Raw genomic sequence first — 24,520 nt, 5'->3', positions numbered from 1 at the left:
GATGGAGCTTTATTAACCTACACATACACACTGATGGAGCTTTATTAACCTACACATACAGTACACACTGATGGAGCTTTATTAACCTACACATACAGTACACACTGCTGTAGCTTTATTAACCTACACATACAGTACACACTGCTGTAGCTTTATTAAACTGCACATACAGTACACACTGATGGAGCTTTATTAACCTACACATACACACTGATGGAGCTTTATTAACCTACACATACAGTACACATTGATGGAGCTTTATTAACCTAGACATACAGTACACACTGTTGGAGCTTTATAAATCTACACATACAGTACACACTGATGGAGCTTTATTAACCTACACATACAGTACACACTGATGGAGCTTTATTAACCTAGACATACAGTACACACTATTGGAGCTTTATTAATCTACACATACAGTACACACTGCTGGAGCTTTATTAACCTACACATACAGTACACACTGATGGAGCTTTATTAATCTACACATACAGTACACACTGCTGGAGCTTTATTAACCTACACATACAGTACACACTGATGGAGCTTTATTAACCTACACATACAGTACACACTGATGGAGCTTTATTAACCTACACATCCACACTGCTGGAGCTTTATTAACCTACACATACAGTACACACTGATGGAGCTTTATTAATCTACACATACAGTACACACTGATGGAGCTTTATTAACCTACACATACAGTACACACGGATGGAGCTTTATTCATCTACACATACAGTACACACTGATGGAGCTTTATTAACCTACACATACAGTACACACTGATGGAGCTTTATTAACCTACACATACAGTACACACTGATGGAGCTTTATTAACCTACACATACACACTGCTGGAGCTTATTAACCTACACATACACTCTGCTGGAGTTTTATTGACCTACACATACACACTGATGGAGCTTTATTAACCTACACATACAGTACACACTGATGGAGCTTTATTAACCTACACATACAGCACACACTGATGGAGCTTTATTAACCTACACATACACTCTGCTGGAGTTTTATTGACCTACACATACACACTGATGGAGCTTTATTAACCTACACATACACACTGATGGAGCTTTATGAACCTACACATAGAGTACACACTGATGGAGCTTTATTAACCTACACATACAGCACACACTGATGGAGCTTTATTAACCTACACATACAGCACACACTGATGGAGCTTTATTAACCTACACATAGAGTACACACTGCTGGAGCTTTATTAACCTACACATACACACTGATGGAGCTTTATTAACCTATATATACACACTGATGGAGCTTTATTAACCTACACATACACACTGCTGGAGCTTTATTAACCTACACATACACACTGATGGAGCTTTATGAACCTACACATACAGTACACACTGATGGAGCTTTATTAACCTACACATACAGTACACACTGATGGAGCTTTATTAACTTAGGCATACACACTCCTGCAGCTTTATTAACCTACACATACAGTACACATTGATGGAGCTTTATTAACCTACACATACAGTACACATTGATGGAGCTGTATTAACCTACACATACACTACACACTGATGGAGCTTTATTAACCTACACATACACACTGATGGAGCTTTATTAACCTACACATACAATACACACTGATGGAGCTGTATTAACCTACACATACACTACACACTGATGGAGCTTTATTAACCTACACATACACTACACACTGATGGAGCTTTATTAACCTACACATACAGTACACACTGATGGAGCTTTATTAACCTACACATACACTACACACTGATGGAGCTTTATTAACCTACACATACACTACACACTGATGAAGCTTTATTAACCTACACATACAGTACACACTGATGGAGCTTTATTAACCTACACATACACTACACACTGATGGAGCTTTATTAATCTACACATACAGTACACACTGATGGAGCTTTATTAACCTACACATACAATACACACAGATGGAGCTTTATTCATCTACACATACAGTACACACTGATGGAGCTTTATTAACCTACACATACAGTACACACTGATGGAGCTTTATTAACCTACACATACACTACACACTGATGGAGCTTTATTAACCTACACATACACTACACACTGATGAAGCTTTATTAACCTACGCATACAGTACACACTGATGGAGCTTTATTAACCTACACATACACTACACACTGATGGAGCTTTATTAACCTACACATACACTACACACTGATGGAGCTTTATTAACCTACACATACACACTGATGGAGCTTTATTAACCTACACATACACACTGATGGAGCTTTATTAACCTACACATACACACTGATGGAGCTTTATTAACCTACACATACACTACACACTGATGGAGCTTTATTAACCTACATATACACTACACACTGATGGAGCTTTATTAACCTACACATACACACTGATGGAGCTTTATTAACCTACACATACAGTACACACTGATGGAGCTTTATTAACCTACACATACACACTGATGGAGCTTTATTAACCTACACATACACACTGATGGAGCTTTATTAACCTACACTGGCCTGTAGAAACGACTCCAAGGCTAGCTAGAATGTGAGGCTCATACAGTTGCTGGAGCTTTATTAACCTATACATACAGTATACATTGATGGAGCTTTATTAACCTACACATACACTACACACTGATGGAGCTTTATTAACCTACACATACAGTACACACTGATGGAGCTTTATTAACCTACACATACACTACACACTGATGGAGCTTTATTAACCTACACATACACTACACACTGATGAAGCTTTACTAACCTATACTTACACACTGATGGAGCTTTATTAACCTACACATACACACTGATGGAGCTTTATTAACCTACACATACACACTGATGGAGCTTTATTAACCTACACATACACTACACACTGATGAAGCTTTATTAACCTACACATGCACACTGATGGAGCTTTATTAACCTACACATACAGTACACACTGATGGAGCTTTATTAACCTACACATACACTACACACTGATGGAGCTTTATTAACCTACACATACACTACACACTGATGAAGCTTTATTAACCTACACATACAGTACACACTGATGGAGCTTTATTAACCTACACATACACTACACACTGATGGAGCTTTATTAACCTACACATACACTACACACTGATGGAGCTTTATTAACCTACACATACACACTGATGGAGCTTTATTAACCTACACATACACACTGCTGGAGCTTTATTAACCTACACATACACACTGATGGAGCTTTATTAACCTATATATACACACTGATGGAGCTTTATTAACCTACACATACACACTGATGGAGCTTTATTAATCTACACATACAGTACACACTGATGGAGCTTTATTAACCTACACATACAGTACACACTGATGGACCTTTATTAACCTAGACATACAGTACACACTGATGGAGCTTTATTAACCTAGACATACACACTGCTAGAGCTTTATTAACCTACACATACACACTGATGGAGCTTTATTAACCTACACATACAGTACACACTGATGGAGCTTTATTAACCTACACATACACACTGATGGACCTTTATTAACCTAGACATACAGTACACACTGATGGAGCTTTATTAACCTAGACATACACACTGCTAGAGCTTTATTAACCTACACATACACACTGATTGAGCTTTATTAACCTACACATACACTACACACTGATGGAGCTTTATTAACCTACACATACAGTACACACTGATGGAGCTTTATTAACCTACACATACACTACACACTGATGGAGCTTTATTAACCTACACATACACACTGCTGGAGCTTTATTAACCTACACATACACACTGATGGAGCTTTATTAACCTATATATACACACTGCTGGAGCTTTATTAACCTACACATACACACTGATGGAGCTTTATTAATCTACACATACAGTACACACTGATGGAGCTTTATTAACCTACACATACAGTACACACTGATGGACCTTTATTAACCTAGACATACAGTACACACTGATGGAGCTTTATTAACCTAGACATACACACTGCTAGAGCTTTATTAACCTACACATACACACTGATGGAGCTTTATTAACCTACACATACAGTACACACTGATGGAGCTTTATTAACCTAGACATACAGTACACACTGATGGAGCTTTATTAACGTAGACATACACACTGCTGCAGCTTTATTAACCTACACATACACACTGATGGAGCTTTATTAACCTACACATACAGTACACATTGATGGAGCTTTATTAACCTACACATACACACTGCTGGAGCTTTATTAACCTACACATACACGCTGATGGAGCTTTATTAATCTACACATACAGTACACACTGATGGAGCTTTATTAACCTACACATACAGTACACACCGTTGGAGCTTTATTAACCTACACATACACACTGATGGAGCTTTATTAACCTACACATACACACTGATGGAGCTTTATTAACCTACACATACAGTAGACACTGATGGAGCTTTATTAACGTACATATACACACTACTGGAGCTTTATTAACCTACACATACACACTGTCGGAGCTTTATTAACCTACACATACAGTACACACTGCTGGAGCTTTATTAACCTACACATACAGTACACACTGATGGAGCTTTTTAATCTACACATACACACTGCTGGAGCTTTATTAACCTACACATACAGTACACACTGCTGGAACTTTATTAACCTACACATACAGTACACACTGATGGAGCTTTATTAACCTACACATACAGTACACACTGATGGAGCTTTATTAATCTACACATACAGTACCCAGTACACACTAATGGAGCTTCATTGACGTACACAAACAGTACACACTGCTGGAGCTTTATTAACCTACACAAACAGTACACACTGATGGAGCTTTATTAATCTACATATACACTACACACTGATGGAGCATTATTAATCTACATATACAGTACACACTGATGGAGCTTTATTAATCTACATATACACTACACACTGATGGAGCTTTATTAATCTACACATACAGTACACACTGCTGGAGCTGTATTAACCTACACATACACTACACACTGATGGAGCTTTATTAACCTACACATACACTACACACTGATGGAGCTTTATTAATCTACATATACAGTCCACACTGCTGGAGCTGTATTAACCTACACATACACTACACACTGATGGAGCTTTATTAACCTACACATACACTACACACTGATGGAGCTTTATTAACCTACACATACACTACACACTGATGGAGCTTTATTAACCTACACAAACAGTACACACTGATGGAGCTGTATTAACCTACACATACACTACACACTGATGGAGCTTTATTAACCTACACAAACAGTACACACTGATGGAGCTTTATTAACCTACACATACACACTGATGGAGCTTTATTAACCTACACATACACACTGATGGAGCTTTATTAACCTACACATACACACTGATGGAACTTTATTAACCTACACATACAGTACACACTGATGGAGCTTTATTAACCTACACATACACACTGATGGAGCTCTATTAACCTACACATACACACTGATGGAGCTTTATTAACCTACACATACACACTGATGGAGCTTTATTAACCTACACATACACACTGATGGAGCTGTATTAACCTACACATACACACTGCTGGAACTTTATTAACCTACACATACAGTACACACTGATGGAGCTTTATTAACCTACACATACACACTGATGGAGCTTTATTAACCTACACATACACACTGATGGAGCTTTATTAACCTACACATACACACTGATGGAGCTTTATTAACCTACACATACAGTACACACTGATGGAGCTTTATTAACCTACACATACACACTGATGGAGCTTTATTAACCTACACATACACACTGATGGAGCTTTATTAACCTACACATACACACTGATGGAGCTTTATTAACCTAGACATACAGTACACACTGATGGATATTTATTAACCTACACAAACAGTACACACTGATGGAGCTTTATTGACCTACACATACAGTACACACTGATGGAGCTTTATTAACCTACACATACAGTACAAAAACTGGAAACCCTTGAATCACACATCAGAGTTACAGAAAACTCTGCAATGGAATGGCTGTTAGAGAGAGAGATAATTACCTGAGATTATAGCGGTAATATTTTAGCGCCTGTGACGTACCCCCAGATTTACGAGTGGAGGAAAATAAACAAGTGGGATGTGTCTGCTGGAGCAGAAAGAATAAGCCATTAGTACTGGGTTGATTACCTGGGGGAGGGAGGGGGGAGGGGGGAAAGAGAGAGTGCGGAAAGAGAGAGTGGGGAAAGAGCTTGTGGGGAAAGAGCGAGAGAGCTCATTGCAGAAAGTGAGAGACAGAACAAGAGGGAGAGGGAGCATAGTGAGAGAAACTGAGAAGAGAGAGGGAGCACTGAGTAGAGAGCGCGAAAGACTGATAGCAGGATGTCAATCAAATTGTATTTGTCACATGCACCGAATACAACAGGTGTAGTAAACCTTACAGTGAAATGCTTACTTACAAGCCCTTAACCAACAATGCAGTTTTAAGAAAATGTCATTAACAAAAAATTAAAGAGCAGCAGTAAATAACTATAACGGGACTCTTTACAAGGGGTACCAGTATAGAGTCAATGTGTCAATGTGCGGGGGGCACCGGTGTCGGTAATTATGAACATGTAGTTAGCGTTATTAAAGTGGCTATACATAGATATGGAGGTAGGAGCTGTTTAGAAGCCTCATGGACCTAGACTTGGCGCTCCGGTACCACTTGCCGTGCGGTAGCAGAGAGAGCAGTCTATGACCAGGGTGGCTGGAGTCTTTGACAAATTTTAGGGCCTTCCTCTGACACTGCCTGGTATAGAGGTCCTGGATGGCAGGAAGCTTGGCCCCGGTGATGTACTGGGTCGTACGCACTACCCTCTGTAGTGCCTTGCGGTCAGAAGAAGAGACGTTGCCATACCAGGCAGTGATGCAACCCTTCAGAATGCTCTCGATGGTGCAGCTGTAAAACCTTTTGAGGATCTGAGGACCCATGCCAAATCTTTTCAGTCTCCTGAGGGGGAATAGGTTTTGTCGTGGCCTCTTCACGATTGTCTTGGTGTGCTTAGACCATGTTAACAGACCTGCCATTTCAACTCATCCCAGATCTCTTTTCCTAAAACAGATTTGGACTAATTCACTTGTAGGGCATCAAACCAGGGGACCAAATGCTTAACATTTGACCACTTTAATACACTATAAGTGAATTTGTCCAAATACTTCTGACTTCTTTCAAATGGGGGGACTAGATGCATATAGTGCTTTTATTTCTAAATGTTAAAACAAATATTTATGAAAATACCATCAGATTAAAGATGCCTTTCTGTACTGTTGCCTAATATGAAACATTCTATCTCAAATCTAAAACTCTAGAGAATATAGCAAAAAAAACAAAAAAGATTGTCCAAATACATCAAATCCATATGGAGAGGAGTGTATACCATCACATTTATGTTTATTTAATATGTTCGTCAACTCTCATTCACAAAGTATTTTTTAGAATAGGTCAACGAGTACTTGAATTTGCAGTCTAAACAAGCTCAGTCAATGTGCTGAGAATTTGCAGTAAAATATATATTCCTTGCTAAAAGGAAGGCCCGTATTGCAGGTTAATGAATAAAAGTCACGATATCAGAATAAATCTTGGGAGCAAATTCTCCCCTCCGGCGACATTATTAATAGATGGAGCAGAAGAATGGAGAGGAGGATTAATCTGTCCTATGATGGATGTCTCTCCTCCTCTTCCCATGCACCCGCGCTAAGGTCGTTGTGATAAGAGGATATATTTTGGGGTCTTCTAGACAAAAGGTCATGAAAAGGTAATCTACTTCCTGAGTTCAGTCAGGGCTGGCAGGAGCTGAGCTGCTGTCCCGATAGCACCTGACCCCTGACCCCCCTCCCCACTACCTGCCTGGACTGCCACACAGATTACAGTAGGAGGCTCTCTCTCTGTCTCTCTCTGTCTCTCTCTCTGTCTCTCTTGCTCTTTTTCTCCCCCTACTCTCTCTTTCTCTCTCTGTTCGCTCATAATGGGCTACTTTATCATAAGACCAGTGTAGTGTTAGTAGTAGCTGTGTGATGAGTGCTGGGTCATGGGGTCCTGACAGTTGGTATAACAGTCAGGTGACAGAAGGATAATACCAGGGGTCAGGACAGACGGGCTGGAACACAGGTCAGGGGTCATATCCTGTTCAGGGAATCACACTCCTCTCTGCTATTCCTACAGACATACCCACACCACTGATTCTTGGAAGACCGGATTTGTGGAATTTTCCTTCTCTTTGTAAAGTTTGGGACGTACAGTGATGAAGGCCACGATATCCTAACAATCAAAATGGTATCCATCTTTGCACTTCAGTACTCTGGAATGCAGCTGGGACATTTGTCTGTACCTTGACTGGTTGATGCACTGTCCACCCATCTCCTGTGAACTATACAGCTCCATACCACTGTGCCTCTGAAACAGAATCTGATATTCTACTCACAGTAAAGCAGGTTAAGCTGCTGGTTAAACTGCGTATGCCCACTGATTTCTTTTTCCTGATTGCCTCTAAAATTCTGCTTATCTTCCCCCCATGGAGAGGCGTATTGGACTCCCCTGAGATACCGCCCTCTGATTGCTGGGCCTACGAAGGCCCATGGCCGCTGTGCAGAATGTCACTTACACACTTTCTCCTTCCCCTCTGTAGGAAATGCTAATGAGATGTTTTGTGAGGATGTTAATTAGTCAGCTAGCCACTGATTGTCCTGTTCTTGTTGTTTACAGAGTGTATTTTACAGACGGGTGTATGTGTGTGTACATGTGTGCGTCGGGGCATTAACATGGCTGTTGGCGGCTGTGGAGGGTTGTGCTCAGGAACCAATTAGGGTAAAGCCTACTGTCCACCGGGGCTGCTGGGAGAAGAAAGCCCTCTGCCTGCAATGTCAAACAACCGCATTAACAACGGCCAGGGCCGGGGAGACAGGCAACAAAATAAGCACACAGACAGAATAGTTAGTCACTGAGGCTGTTAGTGTTGTCCGAGCAAAAGTAGTCCATTTTACAGAGCAGGTGCAGTGAGAGGCTTCCCTTCAGCCAGGCAGGCATGCAAACATAAGTCAGTCATCCACAGACAAAGGCAGATTGAGAGTTACGGAGACGAGGAGAGAGAGGAGACAGTGCGGTAACAGTAGTGTTTGGTGGTATCCAGATCTTCATAACGTTTCTGTACCATATCGGGGTTTACGCTGTTACCGAATGTGCACACAAGGGCTGCTATAAAAAAACAAACGTAATAATATTGAAAATCATACTGACGGCATTTAAACAGTATATCACCGGTATATTCTACCAGAAAGTGTGTGTTTGTTTCTGTGTGTATGTGTGTGAGAGATCTTGTATGTGGTCATGTGAGGTTATACCTGTATGTCTGTGGTCATTAATGCATATGTACAGTATGCACGTGCTATAGGCCGGTGTATGCCACAAATACTATCATGTACTTTACTCTCAACTAGACCCAAACTAGTTTGCAGACAAATGTGTGTGTGTGTGTGTCCCAGTGTGGTAACCTCCTGTGCCAGTCTTCCCCGCTGGCGGCCCTAGTGCCAAGCAACGCTCCTGCCGCACTGGCCAACAGGAAGTGACACATATGAAATGCTGACCTTGACACACACACTCACACACACACACACACACACCACCCCGCAGGGCCTCAGGATGCCTCTCTTTTAGTTAGCACTACAAAGACTGTCACCTCTCCCCTCTCCCCTCTGTTCTCCTTGTGCCCCTCTCCATTTTTTTTGTCTTTTCTTTTTAGTTAGTGCTCAAGACTTCCCCCTATGTTCCCCCGCTACCCCCTCCGTTTCGCTTTCTTTTCTCTCTTTTGCTTCCCAGAACTAGCGAGGAAATCGGACCTCATTTCCCAGGTCAGTGAGCAGGCCCCTGTGCTCTCATTCTCGCTCTCTCTTTGTTCATCTTGTTTTACACACTTGAGGTTATGATTTTGCTTGTAGGTGGTCTTTTTACTCATTTTAGAATCATCAAATTATTGAAGAAAAACTATACTTTATTCTAAACAGCCCTCTTAGCACTTTGAAAATATATTTTGTTGTCCATTCATAATTCATACACAGGGATAACTGTGTCTACTGTAGCTTTAGATGCGTATACATGGGCCTACATAAGCAGGCCCAGAACCCCCTTTCAGATCCTCAAACCCCCATAAACACCCCTTACGTTAAAGCACACGGTCCTCCCTCCTCCTCCTCCTCTCACCTCTCCTCTCGTCTCAGCTACATGAGCAGAATCATTCATGGGCTTCTGTCCTATTCCCACAGCGACACACGCTGCAAATTGGTCTGTTTCCTCACATATTAGTAGCTTGTCTCCTGTTCTCCAGGGACACTTTCACATCTCTTGCTTAATTTATTTACTTCCTGTTTACCCTTCCTGCTCAGCCATAAACACCCACCCATCCATGCATTAGTTTAGTGGAGACAGGGATGGAGAGAGGGAGAGGAGAGGCTTGGGGTGGCGTGATGTAAATGAGATGAGAGAACTCTCCTTGTCCTCTCAGCCCTCTTTCTTTCCCTGATCTCTCCTCAGAGCAGACACACACATTCACTCACCTACACTGGCCTTACCTCCGTACTCTGTAGGGGATTTCAGCAGGATATAACACAGGGGCATCATATGGAGGAATACTGTATAATAACCAGGCTAGCTATTATGGAGGGTTTTACAGAAGACATTTGGATGATCGTGTGTGTGGACAAACATAACTGTGTGTGTGGCTAAGTACGTGTCTGTATTTGCGTGTGTTCTATATGTGTGTCTGTGTGAGTGTGTGTGTGTGACATAGCGAGAGACTGTGGTGTTTGTTTAAATGCTTGATTATGCATTTCTCTCGGCTTGGGACATACATCCCTCTCTCCAGACTGCTAATAGAGTGGCCAGGGAGAAGAGGAGAGCCTAAATGAACCTTAAAGTGCCTCGCTGGCATTCTTCACTCACTCTCTCCACACAGGAGCAGACTGGACTGCATAGTTATCATGCGCATGCACAGTTAGCCGTCTTACGTCTGTCTAGTAAGAAGACCCTCTGTCTTCTGAAGAGGAGAGGGCCGGGGTTTTAATTGCACTGACCACACTGAGCTATAGGAAAATGTTCTATGGAAAGAGCCGTAGAGGAATCGTTTTGAATAAATCAAAGAATATCTTGCTGGATATGCAGTATTTTTTAGGCCTGTCGTGAAGGTGTGTGTTTTAGAGTGATGGGTCACTAGCCAGGGGTCAGATGAGGAGAGTCTGGTTGATTTAGATGACTGACGCTGTCACTGTGGGGCATGGCTCAGACGTTATGGATATTACACCACCTGGCCCTTGTTGTCTGAACCCTATTAGGACTTCAAACTCTCTCTCCATCTGTGCTCTGTCGCTCTCCCTTGCTCGTTCTCTCTGTCTTCCTCCTTTCTCACCCTGGGAGAGTGCTCCTAAAGACGTCTTAGGTGAAAGGTTCCTCACATCTACAGTAGGCTTTTATCAGTAGGCTTTTAACTGTCGGGCCAGTCTTTATTAGTGCTGACTAGAGCAGAGCAGTAAAGATCCAGCCTGTCTGTAGAAAACTACAGCCTGCTTTAATCCAGGAGGAGCTGGGCTTAGCCTGCCTATGGCTGGCAGACCGTCTGCCTTTTGTTGTAGTCAACGTAGGTAACAAGGTGCCATTGTAGTGTTGTGGAATATGGAGACAGTCACACACCCGCGCCATATTTCAAATCTAACGGCACCACAACAATATTATTTAGACATCTTCAAGGTCCGTTATCTTCATCTAAGGACCCAGGACAGACCATTGAAGGTCTACCAAGGACTAACACTATGATGTGTCTACATGTGTTCCAAGCAGTAATTAGACCTAATGAGATGTTTGATGTTAGGATAGTGACTGACTGTCTCTGTGAGCTCCATCCAGTCTGACGTTGTCTCTCCTCATCTCCTATTACCAGCACTGAGTCCTTCCAGACACCATCCCCTCCTCTGTCCTCTACCCTGTGTTTTTATATAGAGGTAAATAGGCTGTGTGTGTCAAATCAAATGTTATTTGTCACATGCGCCGAATACAACTGGCATGGACTTTACCGTGAAATGCTTGCTTACGAGCACTTCCCTAAGGGGGCAGAGTTTAAAAATAACAATGCAAATAACACAATAATGGTAACACCAGGAATCAAATAAAAGGCAGAAGAATGCAGATATCTACAGGTAGTAGCAGGTCAATGTGCAGAGGTATGAGGTATTTGAGGTATGTACATAAAGGCAGGGCGAACTGATGTGTGGGTGTGTATTTCAACCTCCAGGGTCACAAAATCACCAACACACAGACACAGGCACACTCACCATCTGTACACACGAATCCACATCCATTAGGGAGGCCTAGCCAGCCGACAGTACATTAAAATACCCGTTTTTTTTAATATATATTTTTTTACACCTCTAGAAATCAAAACATGGGGAAGGCGAGGGTGGGATTAACATAGACAACACCAGGGTTGAGGTGTGCTTGGTGTCATGTGACAAATCTATGCGTTATTATGATACTTTGATGCACAGGGATTTCAGGACACATATTCTCTCTGTCTTGTATTGATGTGATCGTTGAGCTGATGTTTGACTAGAAGAGAACACATTTGACATTTGAGTCATTTAGCAGACGCTCTTATCCAGAGACTTACAGGAGCAATTACAGATGTAGGATTTTACAGCAGGAAATAGTCTTGCAGCAACAGGAAAGGTGAATTATTACGTGGGTCATAGTCTGAAATGACTGAAATCTGACATTTCAGAGTGGAAATGATAAACTTAAGAAGCCTTTTTAAAACTGGAATACACTACAAGTTTGAATTTCCTGCTGTGCAGGACATTTGTCAGCGAGAAAAGAGTGATTTTAAATGAAGATCTTACCTCTGTAGGGTTAAGTGCCTTGCTCAAGGGAACATCGACAGATTAGTTTTCACCTTGTCGGCTCGGAGATTCAAACCAGCGACCTTTTGGTTACTGGCCCAATGCTCTAACCGCTAGGCTACACGGACCCTGACGCCCAGGTGAAAGGAGTTTCAGAGCAGCAGATTTCTTCTAGAAGTGATGTATGATGGTACAGTGCATAGCATGATTTACTGCTTGTAACAGGACATTTGGGTATTATTCTAACACAGTAGCTCTGTATCTGCTTGTAACAGGACATTTGGGTATTATTCTAACACAGTAGCTCTGTATCTGCTTGTGACAGGACATTCGGGTATTATTCTAACACAGTAGCTCTGTATCTGCTTGTAACAGGACATTCAGGTATTATTCTAACACAGTAGCTCTGTATCTGCTTGTAACAGGACATTTGGGTATTATTCTAACACAGTAGCTCTGTATCTGCTTGTGACAGGACATTCAGGTATTATTCTAACACAGTAGCTCTGTATCTGCTTGTAACAGGACATTTGGGTATTATTCTAACACAGTAGCTCTGTATCTGCTTGTAACAGGACATTTGGGTATTATTCTAACACAGTAGCTCTGTATCTGCTTGTAACAGGACATTCGGGTACTATTCTAACACAGTAGCTCTGTATCTGCTTGTAACAGGACATTCGGGTACTATTCTAACACAGTAGCTCTGTATCTGCTTGTAACAGGACATTCGGGTACTATTCTAACACAGTAGCTCTGTATCTGCTTGTACGGATCTTAATTCGACCAGTTTCTCAGAGAAGGAACATAATCCTGCTGCAACAGGAAATGCTGATTCTTTTGTGGATGCTAATGAATAATTTTTTTTATAGGGGTCGATAAATTTTTTTGTGAAGGCAAATCAAGTCTGACATTTTAAAATAGGCTTCTAAAGTTTGTAATTCCTTTTAAAACTTACACTACAAGTTTGCATTTCTTGTGACTACCGAGTGATCAAACTAAGATAGCAGATCTGTCATCGGTCATGTGTGAATGTGAGCACACGTGTGTGTGTGTGTGTGTGTGTGTGTGTGTGTGTGTGTGTGTGTGTGTGTGTTTGTGCACCTTTAACACTAAGCCACTAAATCTGTTTCAGAATGTGTATGATCCATAGCTGGGGGTTGCGGTGGTGTTGCATAACCATGATAACAAAGTACTGTAGCACCATAGTAGCGTCTGTATTCCAGTGACCCTGCAGTCACCCTGTGAGGAGATGAGAGCTGTGCAGGCTGTTAGTCTGTTATGGCCGTCAGGGAGCCTCATATTTTTTGAGCAGAATCAGGGTTTTAATGGAGTGTGAAGCACCACTATAAAACGTTCTGTTGATCAGTGATGTTGTGGCAGCCAGGGCCTAAATGCAACCACAGATCACATACACACCTCACACACACAGTTCAGGATTCAGTATTTTACTTGTGTGTGTGTGTGTGTGTGTTTTTGTGATTGTGTGTGTGTGATTGTTTTAGTGATTGTTTGTGTTTATATTTGAGAGATGTGTGCCTTGGTATCCTGGCTTTGTAATCCAAACGTGTGTGTGTGTTGGTCTCAGACCAGAGAACAGGTGTAATTTCCCCTGTAGTAAAACCCTACAAGCGGCAGCATGGGAGCAGGGAAGATATTACAGGTTAACTCTGCTCTGCTCTGGTCTGTTCCACTACTAGACTACAGAGATTACACAAACTACCCAGCACGCCATGACCTGTGACCACAGTCAGTCCCTCTGTGTGTGTGTGTGTGTGTGTGTGTCAGTGGGTGTGTGTGTGTGTGTGTGTGTGAGCGCAGAGGGAGGCTCAGAGGTGTCAGAGCTGTTTCCTTCAGACCGTAAGCCTTTATTAGGGCCCAGGTCTACAGGGGACCACAGGGCAATATTGCTTTATGTGTGCCAGCGGGGAGGTGTGTGTGTTTTGTTAGTGGATGAAACTCCACTATCTCCCCTGTGTAGCTCTTATGTGTTATAACTATGAACTTCTAACTCAGACTCTGTTTATGAATGAGGCATCGGGGGAACCATGTCTCATAAAGATGTCTACATAGGTGTTGACCTATGACCCCAACATTGCCCTCTACTCTCATCCTGGAACACCAGGCAACAATCTAAAGTAGACCTGTTTTGGGGGACATTTTCCCCCTCTGTCATCCTCAACGCCTGTATATGCATGGCAGTGAACAGTGAGTTAATTGGTGACTCATCTCCCCTCTGAAGGGCACTGCTGTCCATACTGAGTCATGATGCATTTGCTGAAATAACACTGTGTGTGTGTCCCTGCAGCCCATTAATAAAGTGTCATGATGAATTAGGCCAAATAAAATCTGGCCTGATGAGGGATGACCAGCTAACGCTCCCTCACTGGGATAACACAAAGCCAGAACAAAGGGGGCTTACACCCTGCCGGGTGTGTGTGTTTGTTTGTGTGTGTGTGTGTGTGTGTGTGTGTGTGTGTGTGTGTGTGTGTGTGTGAGAGATGTGGGATAGGGTGTGTGAACAGAGTGGGATAAGGCTGGGGGTCTAAAAGTGGAGCAGAACAGTGAAGGGGTAACCTTTTTGTTACCAAGTCTCCTTCAGGTAAGAACTTTATGTTTCAGATCATGACTCATTAAGCCCCCACATTGATAAAAGAGAGAAGGAGAGAGTGGAGGAAAGAAGGAGTAGAAGAGCGAGGGGAGGAGGTGAGAAGCAGAGGGAGAAAATGGGAGGAGGTGTGGAGGCGATGAAGAAGTTCATCTATACATCCTGAGGCGGACTGGCAGACCACAGGTCGTCCTCAGGAAGACTGATGTCTAACCATCAGCTGCAAACTCCATCTCCCATAAATCCCATAAATCGTTTGTGTGTGTGTGTGTGTGTGCGACTGATGGATCTGTGCCATAAAGCTTTGTGGCGTGACGTGTGGAGAGCAACAAAGTGAACCCTGAGAACATAATGTACCAGTGCTCCAGGTTAATGTCAACGATCCCTGAAAGGGAGGGAGGAGAGGAGCGGCTTTGACATTACATTGGTTCAGCAGGCTGTAAGTGTGAGGCTGACCCAATGTTGCCTCAAGTGCAGTCATTGAATAGTTATTGTCCTGTAGATTTATTGTCCCATGTATCAGAAATGTAGACATAAATGTACCTTTATTATGGCCCATTTGTCATTTGTCTTTTATCATTGCCAAACGTTTGTCAAAGGGTGGATATTAGTAATTTAGCTTCAGGGTGTGTGTGTGTGTGTGTGTCCATGTGCGTGAGCAGTGTAAGACTAAGATGAATGGCGTTCATTACGTGGCCTAATCATAAAGCCCAGAGAGGAAGTGCAGACCTGGCCAGACAGGACCTGAAGACATGTGCACTTCCTCATTAACAGAATCCCATCAGGATCATAAAGCACCAGCCCAAAATGCTCAATGAAAATGCACCGATAGGGAGGAAACTCCCAAAAGTTATTCAAGATATTAGTATGGCTCGAGACAAGATATTTGTATGATTGGGATGGTTTGAATATGGGGGAATAGGAACAGTATTGATAATTGATTAAACTCCAAGGAAATGTGCTTTAAGAGTGAAAAAAAAGCTAATTTAGCAAGAAAACGAAAAAGGGGTCAGACACAAGACCGGTACCCCTCTCTCTTCTCTCCCTCCTCTGTCCCTTCTCTTTCTCATCCTTCTCCTCTCTCACCACATGATCTTTTTCAGGCCCTGGAGTCCACCTCATTCATCACCTGGGTTTGATTCCTCCTCTCCTCCCTTCTCCAGTGCAGCCAGTAGAGGTAACAGTGCTGTGTTACCTGGGATCAGCAGGTTTGCTGTGTTGGCGTGCTGCTCGGCCATATGGTTACCCACTGGGTGAACACATTGATTAATGTTACCCACAGCACACTTTCTACACTCATATCTGATCCTGAAAACAGAAACCCAACTCTCTCTCTCGGTCTTTCTCTCTCTCGCTTGCTCTCTCTTTGTTTGTATCCCTCTTAAACTCAATAATTCTGTTTGTTTGTTGGTAAACACTCTACTTTATGAGAGAGAGAGAGGCAGAGAGGAAAATACATAGAGAAACTGGTGGTAGATGTAAGTGGCCTGTACAGTACAGTTGATTAGGCCCCTGGTGTGTCGGTGTTATGGTAGATATCTCTATTAGTCGGCTCTCTTCTCTGGCCTCTCCTGTGTGCTGTGACTTCTGTCTGTCCCTGATGTGTACACACACACACACAGTCAGTCAGTCAGATAGGAGGCCGTGCTGTGGGCTAAGCAGTAACGAGGAGGTGAACAGATGCTGGCGTCACAATATCAATACGGCAGAGTGTGTGTGTGTGTTACCCTGGCAGAGTGTGTGTGTTACCCTGGCAGAGTGTGTGTGTGTGTTACCCTGGCAGAGTGTGTGTGTGTGTTACCCTGGCAGAGTGTGTGTGTGTGTTACCCTGGCAGAGTGTGTGTGTGTGTTACCCTGGCAGAGTGTGTGTGTGTGTTACCCTGGCAGAGTTCAGCCATGAGGCAGCATTAACAGGACAGAGACCTCTCAGGTGAGCAATTAACTATCTGCAAATGATACTACATAACGCTCTCTGTTACACAGCTGCATAAGGTGTGTGGAGCAGCTTTACGGGGCGAAGTCGTTGCATTTGCTCCTGAGGAGCGGAGGGAAAATGTCCCCATTGACACTGAAATGAACCATCCTCTCACAGGGTCAGAAGTTCATACCTGTTCTTCTATTATGGTATAATAAGACATCAACCCAGCAGAAACAATATGCAGACACTGTTGTTGTGGATCATCCTTTATCACCAGACAGATGCTTTGTTCTGCCCTCAGTTTTTTTTCATCTGCTCGATGGTTCTCTATTTTGGTCTTCCTCAGTCTTGTTAAGTGCTGCCATTCCCCAGCTCCTGGATGAGGCCCAGAGGGCCCCTAGTGAGACCAGGGGCTAGGAATGGGCTGTCTGCCCCATCCGGAGATGCCCAAGGTGGGCCGTGAGGCTCGGTAAATCTCCCTGATTGTGCTGGGGGTGGTACCACAGTGGCCAGCCCTCCACAGAGGCTGTTTGACATGCAAATGGTGACGATAACTCAGAGATAATGTAGACCTGAGAACACTGGCAACACTCTTCCTCCTTCTTGCCCCTCCATCCTTCTGTAATTTAGCACAGATTTAGGGGCTGAGAGAGAAGGGTAGGGAGTCTCATGGTGGTATAATAAGTGTTGACCAGAGTATTATATAGGAATAGATTTAAGTGCCAATATGAGTTGCTTCAAAAGAAAGTAGCGCAACCGAAAAGGTGACGCTGCATGTCTAGTAGAAGTAAATCTAATACTTTTAACATTTTAGCAGATGCTCTTATCCAGAGTGAGTTCCTTGCTCAAGGAAACATCAATAGATTTTTCACCTAGTCGACACAGGGATTCAAACCAATGGCTGTATCACCGCCTGGTATGGCAACTGCACCGCCCTCAACCGTAAGGCTCTCCAGAGGGTAGTGAGGTCTGCACAACGCATCACCGGGGGCAAACTACCTGCCCTCCAGGACACCTACACCACCCGATGCTACAGGAAGGCCATAAAGATCATCAAGGACATCAACCACCCGAGCCACTGCCTGTTCACCCCGCTGTCATCCAGAAGGCGAGGTCAGTACAGGTGCATCAAAGCTGGGACCGAGAGACTGAAAACAGCTTCTATCTCAAGGCCATCAGACTGTTAAACAGCCACCACTAACATTGAGTGGCTACTGCCAACACACTGTCAATGACACTGACTCTACTCCAGCCACTTTAATCATGGGAATTGATGGGAAATTATGTAAATATATCACTAGCCACTTTAAACAATGCTACCTTATATAATGTTACTTTACATTGTTCATCTCATATGCATACGTTGATACTGTACTCTATATCATCGACTGCATCCTTATGTAATACATGTATCACTAGCCACTCTAACTATGCCACTTGGTTTACATACTTATCTCATATGTATATACTGTACTCGATATCATCTACTGTATCTTGCCTATGCTGCTCTGTACCATCACTCATTCATATATCCTTATGTACATATTCTTTATCCCCTTACACTGTGTATAAGACAGTAGTTTTTTTTTGGAATTGTTAGTTAGATTACTTGCTCGTTATTACTGCATTGTCGGAACTAGAAGCACAAGCATTTCGCTACACTCGCATTAACATCTGCTAACCATGTGTATGTGACAAATAAAATTTGATTTGATTTGATTTGATTTGATTTGACCTTTCGGGTACTGGCCCTAAGCTCTTAACCCCTAGGCTACCTGCCACCCCATTCTTTACACCCTTTCTATATCCGTCGAAACAAATGGACACCGGGAAGTGAGGGAGGAAAGTGGAGGAGAGGTGGAATGAACAGGGGAGAAGTAGAAGGAGTAATTGTGCAGTCCTTTGCTGAATTGTTCTGTGGAGGCAGTTTTAAATCCCTCCTATTATTTTAATCATCTGACTTTTACTGCGTCTGCTCGGATCATTTGTTTGCAAACTGGGTTATTTGGAGAGGGAGGCTCATGGGTAATTTCATGCTACGGAGCATCTCTACCTACAAGTTAATGAGGAAAGGACTGTTGTTTCCACTAGTACAGGACGCTGCTAAGAGGAGACCAATTTAGTAGAGATTAGATGGCTAGAAAAAAACCTCTACGTAACAAAGAACATGTACAATAGGAATCATCGACGATGACAATCAAGTCAGAAATGTTTTCCATTGTGGTCCTGTATACTACAACAGTGACGCGAGGTGTGCGTTAGTGGTTTTTTTGGGGGGGGGGGTGTTGTTTTGGTTAGATTGTGGATGGGAAGATCAGTTCTTTATCTGGTTAAGAACTACAGTGCTTTCAGAAAGTATTCACACCCCTTGACTTTTCCCACATATATTGTCGTGTTCCAAAGTGTGATTAAAATATATACAAAATATATACAAAATACTGGAGAGTGGTACTCAGTAATGTATTTGCCTCAAACATAACACTTTGTATTCAGGACAAAAATGTAATTGCTTTGCCACGTTTTTTTGCAGTACGACTTTAGTGCCTTGTTGCAGTATGACTTTAGTGCCTTGTTGCAGTATGACTTTAGTGCCTTGTTGCAAACAGGATACATGTTTTGGAATATTTTGTATTTTCACTTTGTCATTTAGATTAGTATTGTGGAGTAACTACAATGTTAAACCATCCTCTGTTTTCTCCTATCACAGCCATTAAACCCTGTAACTGTTTTAAGGTCTCCACTGGCCTTATGGTGAGATCTGTACTGACTGGGTGTATTGATACACCATCCAGTGTCATTAATAACTTCACCAGGCTCAAAGCGACATTCAATGTCTGCTTCTTTAAATGTACCCATCTACCAATAGGTGCCCTTTGCGAGGCATTGGAAAACCTCCCAGGTATTTGTGGTTGAATCTGTGTTTGAAATTCACTGCTCAACTGAGGGACCTTACAGATACTTGTATGTGTGGGGTACAGAGATGAAGTAGTCATATTTAAAAAAAAAAAAACTATTATTACTCACTGTGTGAGTCTATGAAACTTACACTATGTGACCAAAAGTGTATGGACACCTGATCGTCGAACATCTCATTCCAAAAGTATGGGCGTTAATATGGAGTTGGTCCCCCTTTTGCTGCTATAACACCCTCCACTAGATGGCTTTCCACTAGATGTTGGAACGTTGCTGCAGGGACTTGCTTCCATTCAGCCACAAGAACATTAGTGATGTTGGGTGATTAGGCCTGGCTAGCAGTCGGCTTTCTAATTCATCCCAAAGGTGTTCACTGGGGTTGAGATCAGGGCTCTGTGCAGGCCAGTCAAGTTCTTCCACACCAATCTCGAAAAACCATTTCTGTATGGACCTCACTTTATGCACGGGGGCATTGTCATGCTGAAACAGGAAAGGGCCCAAACTGGTGACATAAAGTTGGAAGCACAGAATCGTTGTATGCTGTCGCGTTAATATTTCCCTTCACTGGAACTAAGGGGCCTAGCCCAAACCATTAAAAACAGCCCCAGACAATTATTCCTCCTCCACCAAACTTTATAGTTGGCACTATTCATTCGGGCAGGTAGCATTCTTCTGGCATCCATTCGTCCGTCGGACTGCCAGATGGTGAAGCAGGATTCATCAATCCAGAGAACGTGTTTCCTTAGGCTTGTGTGCAGCAGCTCGGCATTAGAAACCCATTTCATGAAGTTCCCGACTAACAGTTCTTGTGCTGATTTTGCTTCCACAGGCAGTTTGGAACTTTGTAGTGTATTGCAACCGAGGACAGACAATTTTTTACGCACTACATGCTTCAGCACCGTTCTGTGAGCTTGTGTGGCCTACCACTTCGCAGCTGAGCTGTTGTTGCTCCTCTAGAAGGGCAGAAATTTGACAAACTGACTTGTTGGAAAGGTAGCATCCTATGACGGTGCCACGTTGAAAGTCACTGAGCTCTTCAGTAAGGCCATTCCACTGCTAATGTTTTCTATGGAGATTGCATGGCTGTGTGCTCCGGTTCTATATACCTGTCAGCAACTGCTAAAATAGTCAAATCCACTCATTTAAAGGGGGTGTCCACATAGTTTTGTATATATAGTGTATTTTTCTCTTTTTTTTAACTCCTGAACTTATTTTGGGTTGCCATAACAAAGGGGTTGAGTACTTAATGACTAAAGACATTTTCAGCATGACATTTTTTATTAATTTGTAAAAAAGACAAAGAAAAATGTAATTCCACTTTGACATTATGGGGTATTGTGTGTAGGCCAGTGACGACAAAAATTCAATTGAATCCATTTTAAATTCAGGCTGTAACAACAACATGTGGAAAAAGTAGAGGCATGTGAATTCTTTCTGAAGGCACTGTAGGTTACAATGTGAAATTCCCGTCCACATTTTACCACGGTCAACTAGCTCTAATTTGTGCTTTGCTCTTGGTCATTCTGAAATCAAGAATCGAATATCTTCTTTTAAAACGTTGGAAAGGATACCCAATCTTACATGGCTTTCATTATACAGTAGCAAAGAGGACATTTGAAAAATAATTTTAATTTATTTTAATTTATTACATTTCATGAATACTTTGTTTCAGATCTTACAGATCAAGATGCGTGAATACCTTTACACACTCTGTCTGTCTCTCCCCCCCCCCCTCTCTCTGGGTATTGTTAGTCAATTCATGGCGCGCGGCCCAGCCCAACTCAATTAACACGGAGCCTGATTACATTTAGATGCAAGACCCATAGACAGGCCTATCCAACTCTGCAACGCAACGCACCATACTGGGAAATAATAGTCTCTTTTAATGTAATTACACCTCTACTGAGGAGAGAGATGGAGGGATAGTGAGATGGAGGGACGAGGTGTCCGTCCGCCTTTCACCGCTCGTAGCCTCACCCCCCTGCCAGAGTCATTTGTTAATTCACTTGTCCCTCTGTTCCCAGGCAAAGTAAATTGAATGAGAGTGCATGAATTAAAACAATAACACAAATTGTTGACGAGGCATGGCTTGTTCCCTCTCATACTCTGGTCCTCTGACAGTCTGGGGCTGCCTGACCCCTGACCTTCGCCTGGGTCATGTGACGCATATATTACTGTACATTGTTCCATGAGCTCCTCTGTGGTTCACGACCAGGAGAGAGGAGATTTAAGAACACATGAGGAGAATACTTTTAATAAAAACCTCTATATAGCACAATCAGGTATTGAGCTGATGGCACTAAATCAGGTAAGGAAATAAAGTAAGATTGTTTAAGCCAAAGTGAGAGCGAGCAAGAGATTGAGAAAAAAATAACACTTTTAAAATGTTATTTCCAGGCTAAACCCTTGTGACAATGGAAAGCACTTAGCAGTTTAGCTTAGAACGTTCCTAAACAAAAGAGTTTAATGAAAGTGGTTCCAGAACCCGTCTGAGAACATTCCCTCATCAAAATATAAATGATTACATTATTCAGATCAAAGACCTCCATGCATCATAATGTCCGGATCCTTTTCTTATTCAATTATGCTACACTTGTGTTTTTATAATGCACACGCGGAGCAGAGGAATGAACTAAATCAAAGGGACTTCATTTATCATCTGTGTGTGCGAGCGCGTGTGTGTTTGTGTTAGATTGCCAGCCCTTAAGTTACTGAGATGACAAAGCGTATTGGCCGCATCTTTCGGAAGAGGTAAAGAAAGATATAGCAACCCACTAATTCGGAACAAAGCAATCACGCGGCAAAAGAGCACTTGAAAAGAACGGCATTATTTTCTATCTTCAGAAAGGCAGCTTATTTGCTGACACTCACAAATAGAAAGTTGTGTGAGTAAAGTGAAGTGGGGTCTTGTAGTTTGTGACTTCTTTGTTATCTAGCCCAGACATAATCAGCATCTAAAGCTGTGTGCCGTCCGCCACCCCATCACCAAAGCTCTCTACAGAATTGCAAAATAAGCTTGGTGTGAATATGTGATTGCTAGTGTTTATTGTGAGATGTGGATATTACAGAGCAATATGGATCACATTAAGGCCCTGGTTGTTAGAGTATTGGTAACACAGAAGACACGCACGCCGGGAAAACCTGCACCGTCGGCATATCTTGCGGAAAGGGGGGAGAAGGATAAAAGGGAGGAGAGGGGAAAAGGAGGGAGAGAGAGATGGAGGGATAAGAGGGCTGTGGGGAGAGGAGGATGAAAGGAGAGTAGAGAGATGAGGAGAGAAAAGAGTCAGCCGGGATGTCTGTATGATAACAACGGCACCTTATTTAAATCTCTGTCACTTTCTGATGCAAATCTAATGCTGCACTGAAGTAGAAAGATGTATATGAGAGGAGGAACATGAGAGAGGGAGGAGAAGGAGGAACATGAGAGAGGGAGGAGGAGGAGGAATATGAGAGAGGGAGGAGGAGGAGGAATATGAGAGAGGGAGGAGGAGGAGGAATATGAGAGAGGGAGGAGGAGGAGGAATATGAGAGAGGGAGGAGGAGGAGGAGGAATATGAGAGAGGGAGGAGAAGGAGGAGGAATATGAGAGAGGGAGGAGAAGGAGGAGGAATATGAGAGAGGGAGGAGAAAGAGGAATATGAGAGAGGGAGGAGAAGGAGGAGGAATATGAGAGAGGGAGGAGAAGGAGGAATATGAGAGAGGGAGGAGAAGGAGGAGAAATATGAGAGAGGGAGGAGAAAGAGGAATATGAGAGAGGGAGGAGAAGGAGGAGGAATATGAGAGAGGGAGGAGAAGGAGCAATATGAGAGAGGGGGAGAAGGAGGAATGTGAGAGAGGGAGGAGAAGGAGGAGGAATATGAGAGAGGGAGGAGAAGGAGGAATATGAGAGGGAGGAGAAGGAGGAGGAATATGAGAGAGGGAGGAGAAGGAGGAGGAATATGAGAGAGGGAGGAGAAGGAGGAGGAATATGAGAGAGGGAGGAGATGGAGGAATATGAGAGAGGGAGGAGAAAGAGGAGAAA

The 24,520-nt window shown here is 42.8% G+C and overlaps 1 pseudogene; it reads left to right on the top strand.

The window, feature by feature from the left end:
- Window positions 1-24,520, top strand: part of LOC112253475 — a 246,965-nt pseudogene that overhangs the window by 16,500 nt on the left and 205,945 nt on the right.

Source organism: Oncorhynchus tshawytscha, linkage group LG06, assembly GCF_018296145.1.
Source record: "Oncorhynchus tshawytscha isolate Ot180627B linkage group LG06, Otsh_v2.0, whole genome shotgun sequence".
NCBI classification, from domain to species: Eukaryota; Metazoa; Chordata; class Actinopteri; order Salmoniformes; family Salmonidae; genus Oncorhynchus; species Oncorhynchus tshawytscha.
Note: the sequence above shows the minus strand (reverse complement) of the source record. Positions and strands in the feature narration are given on the sequence as shown.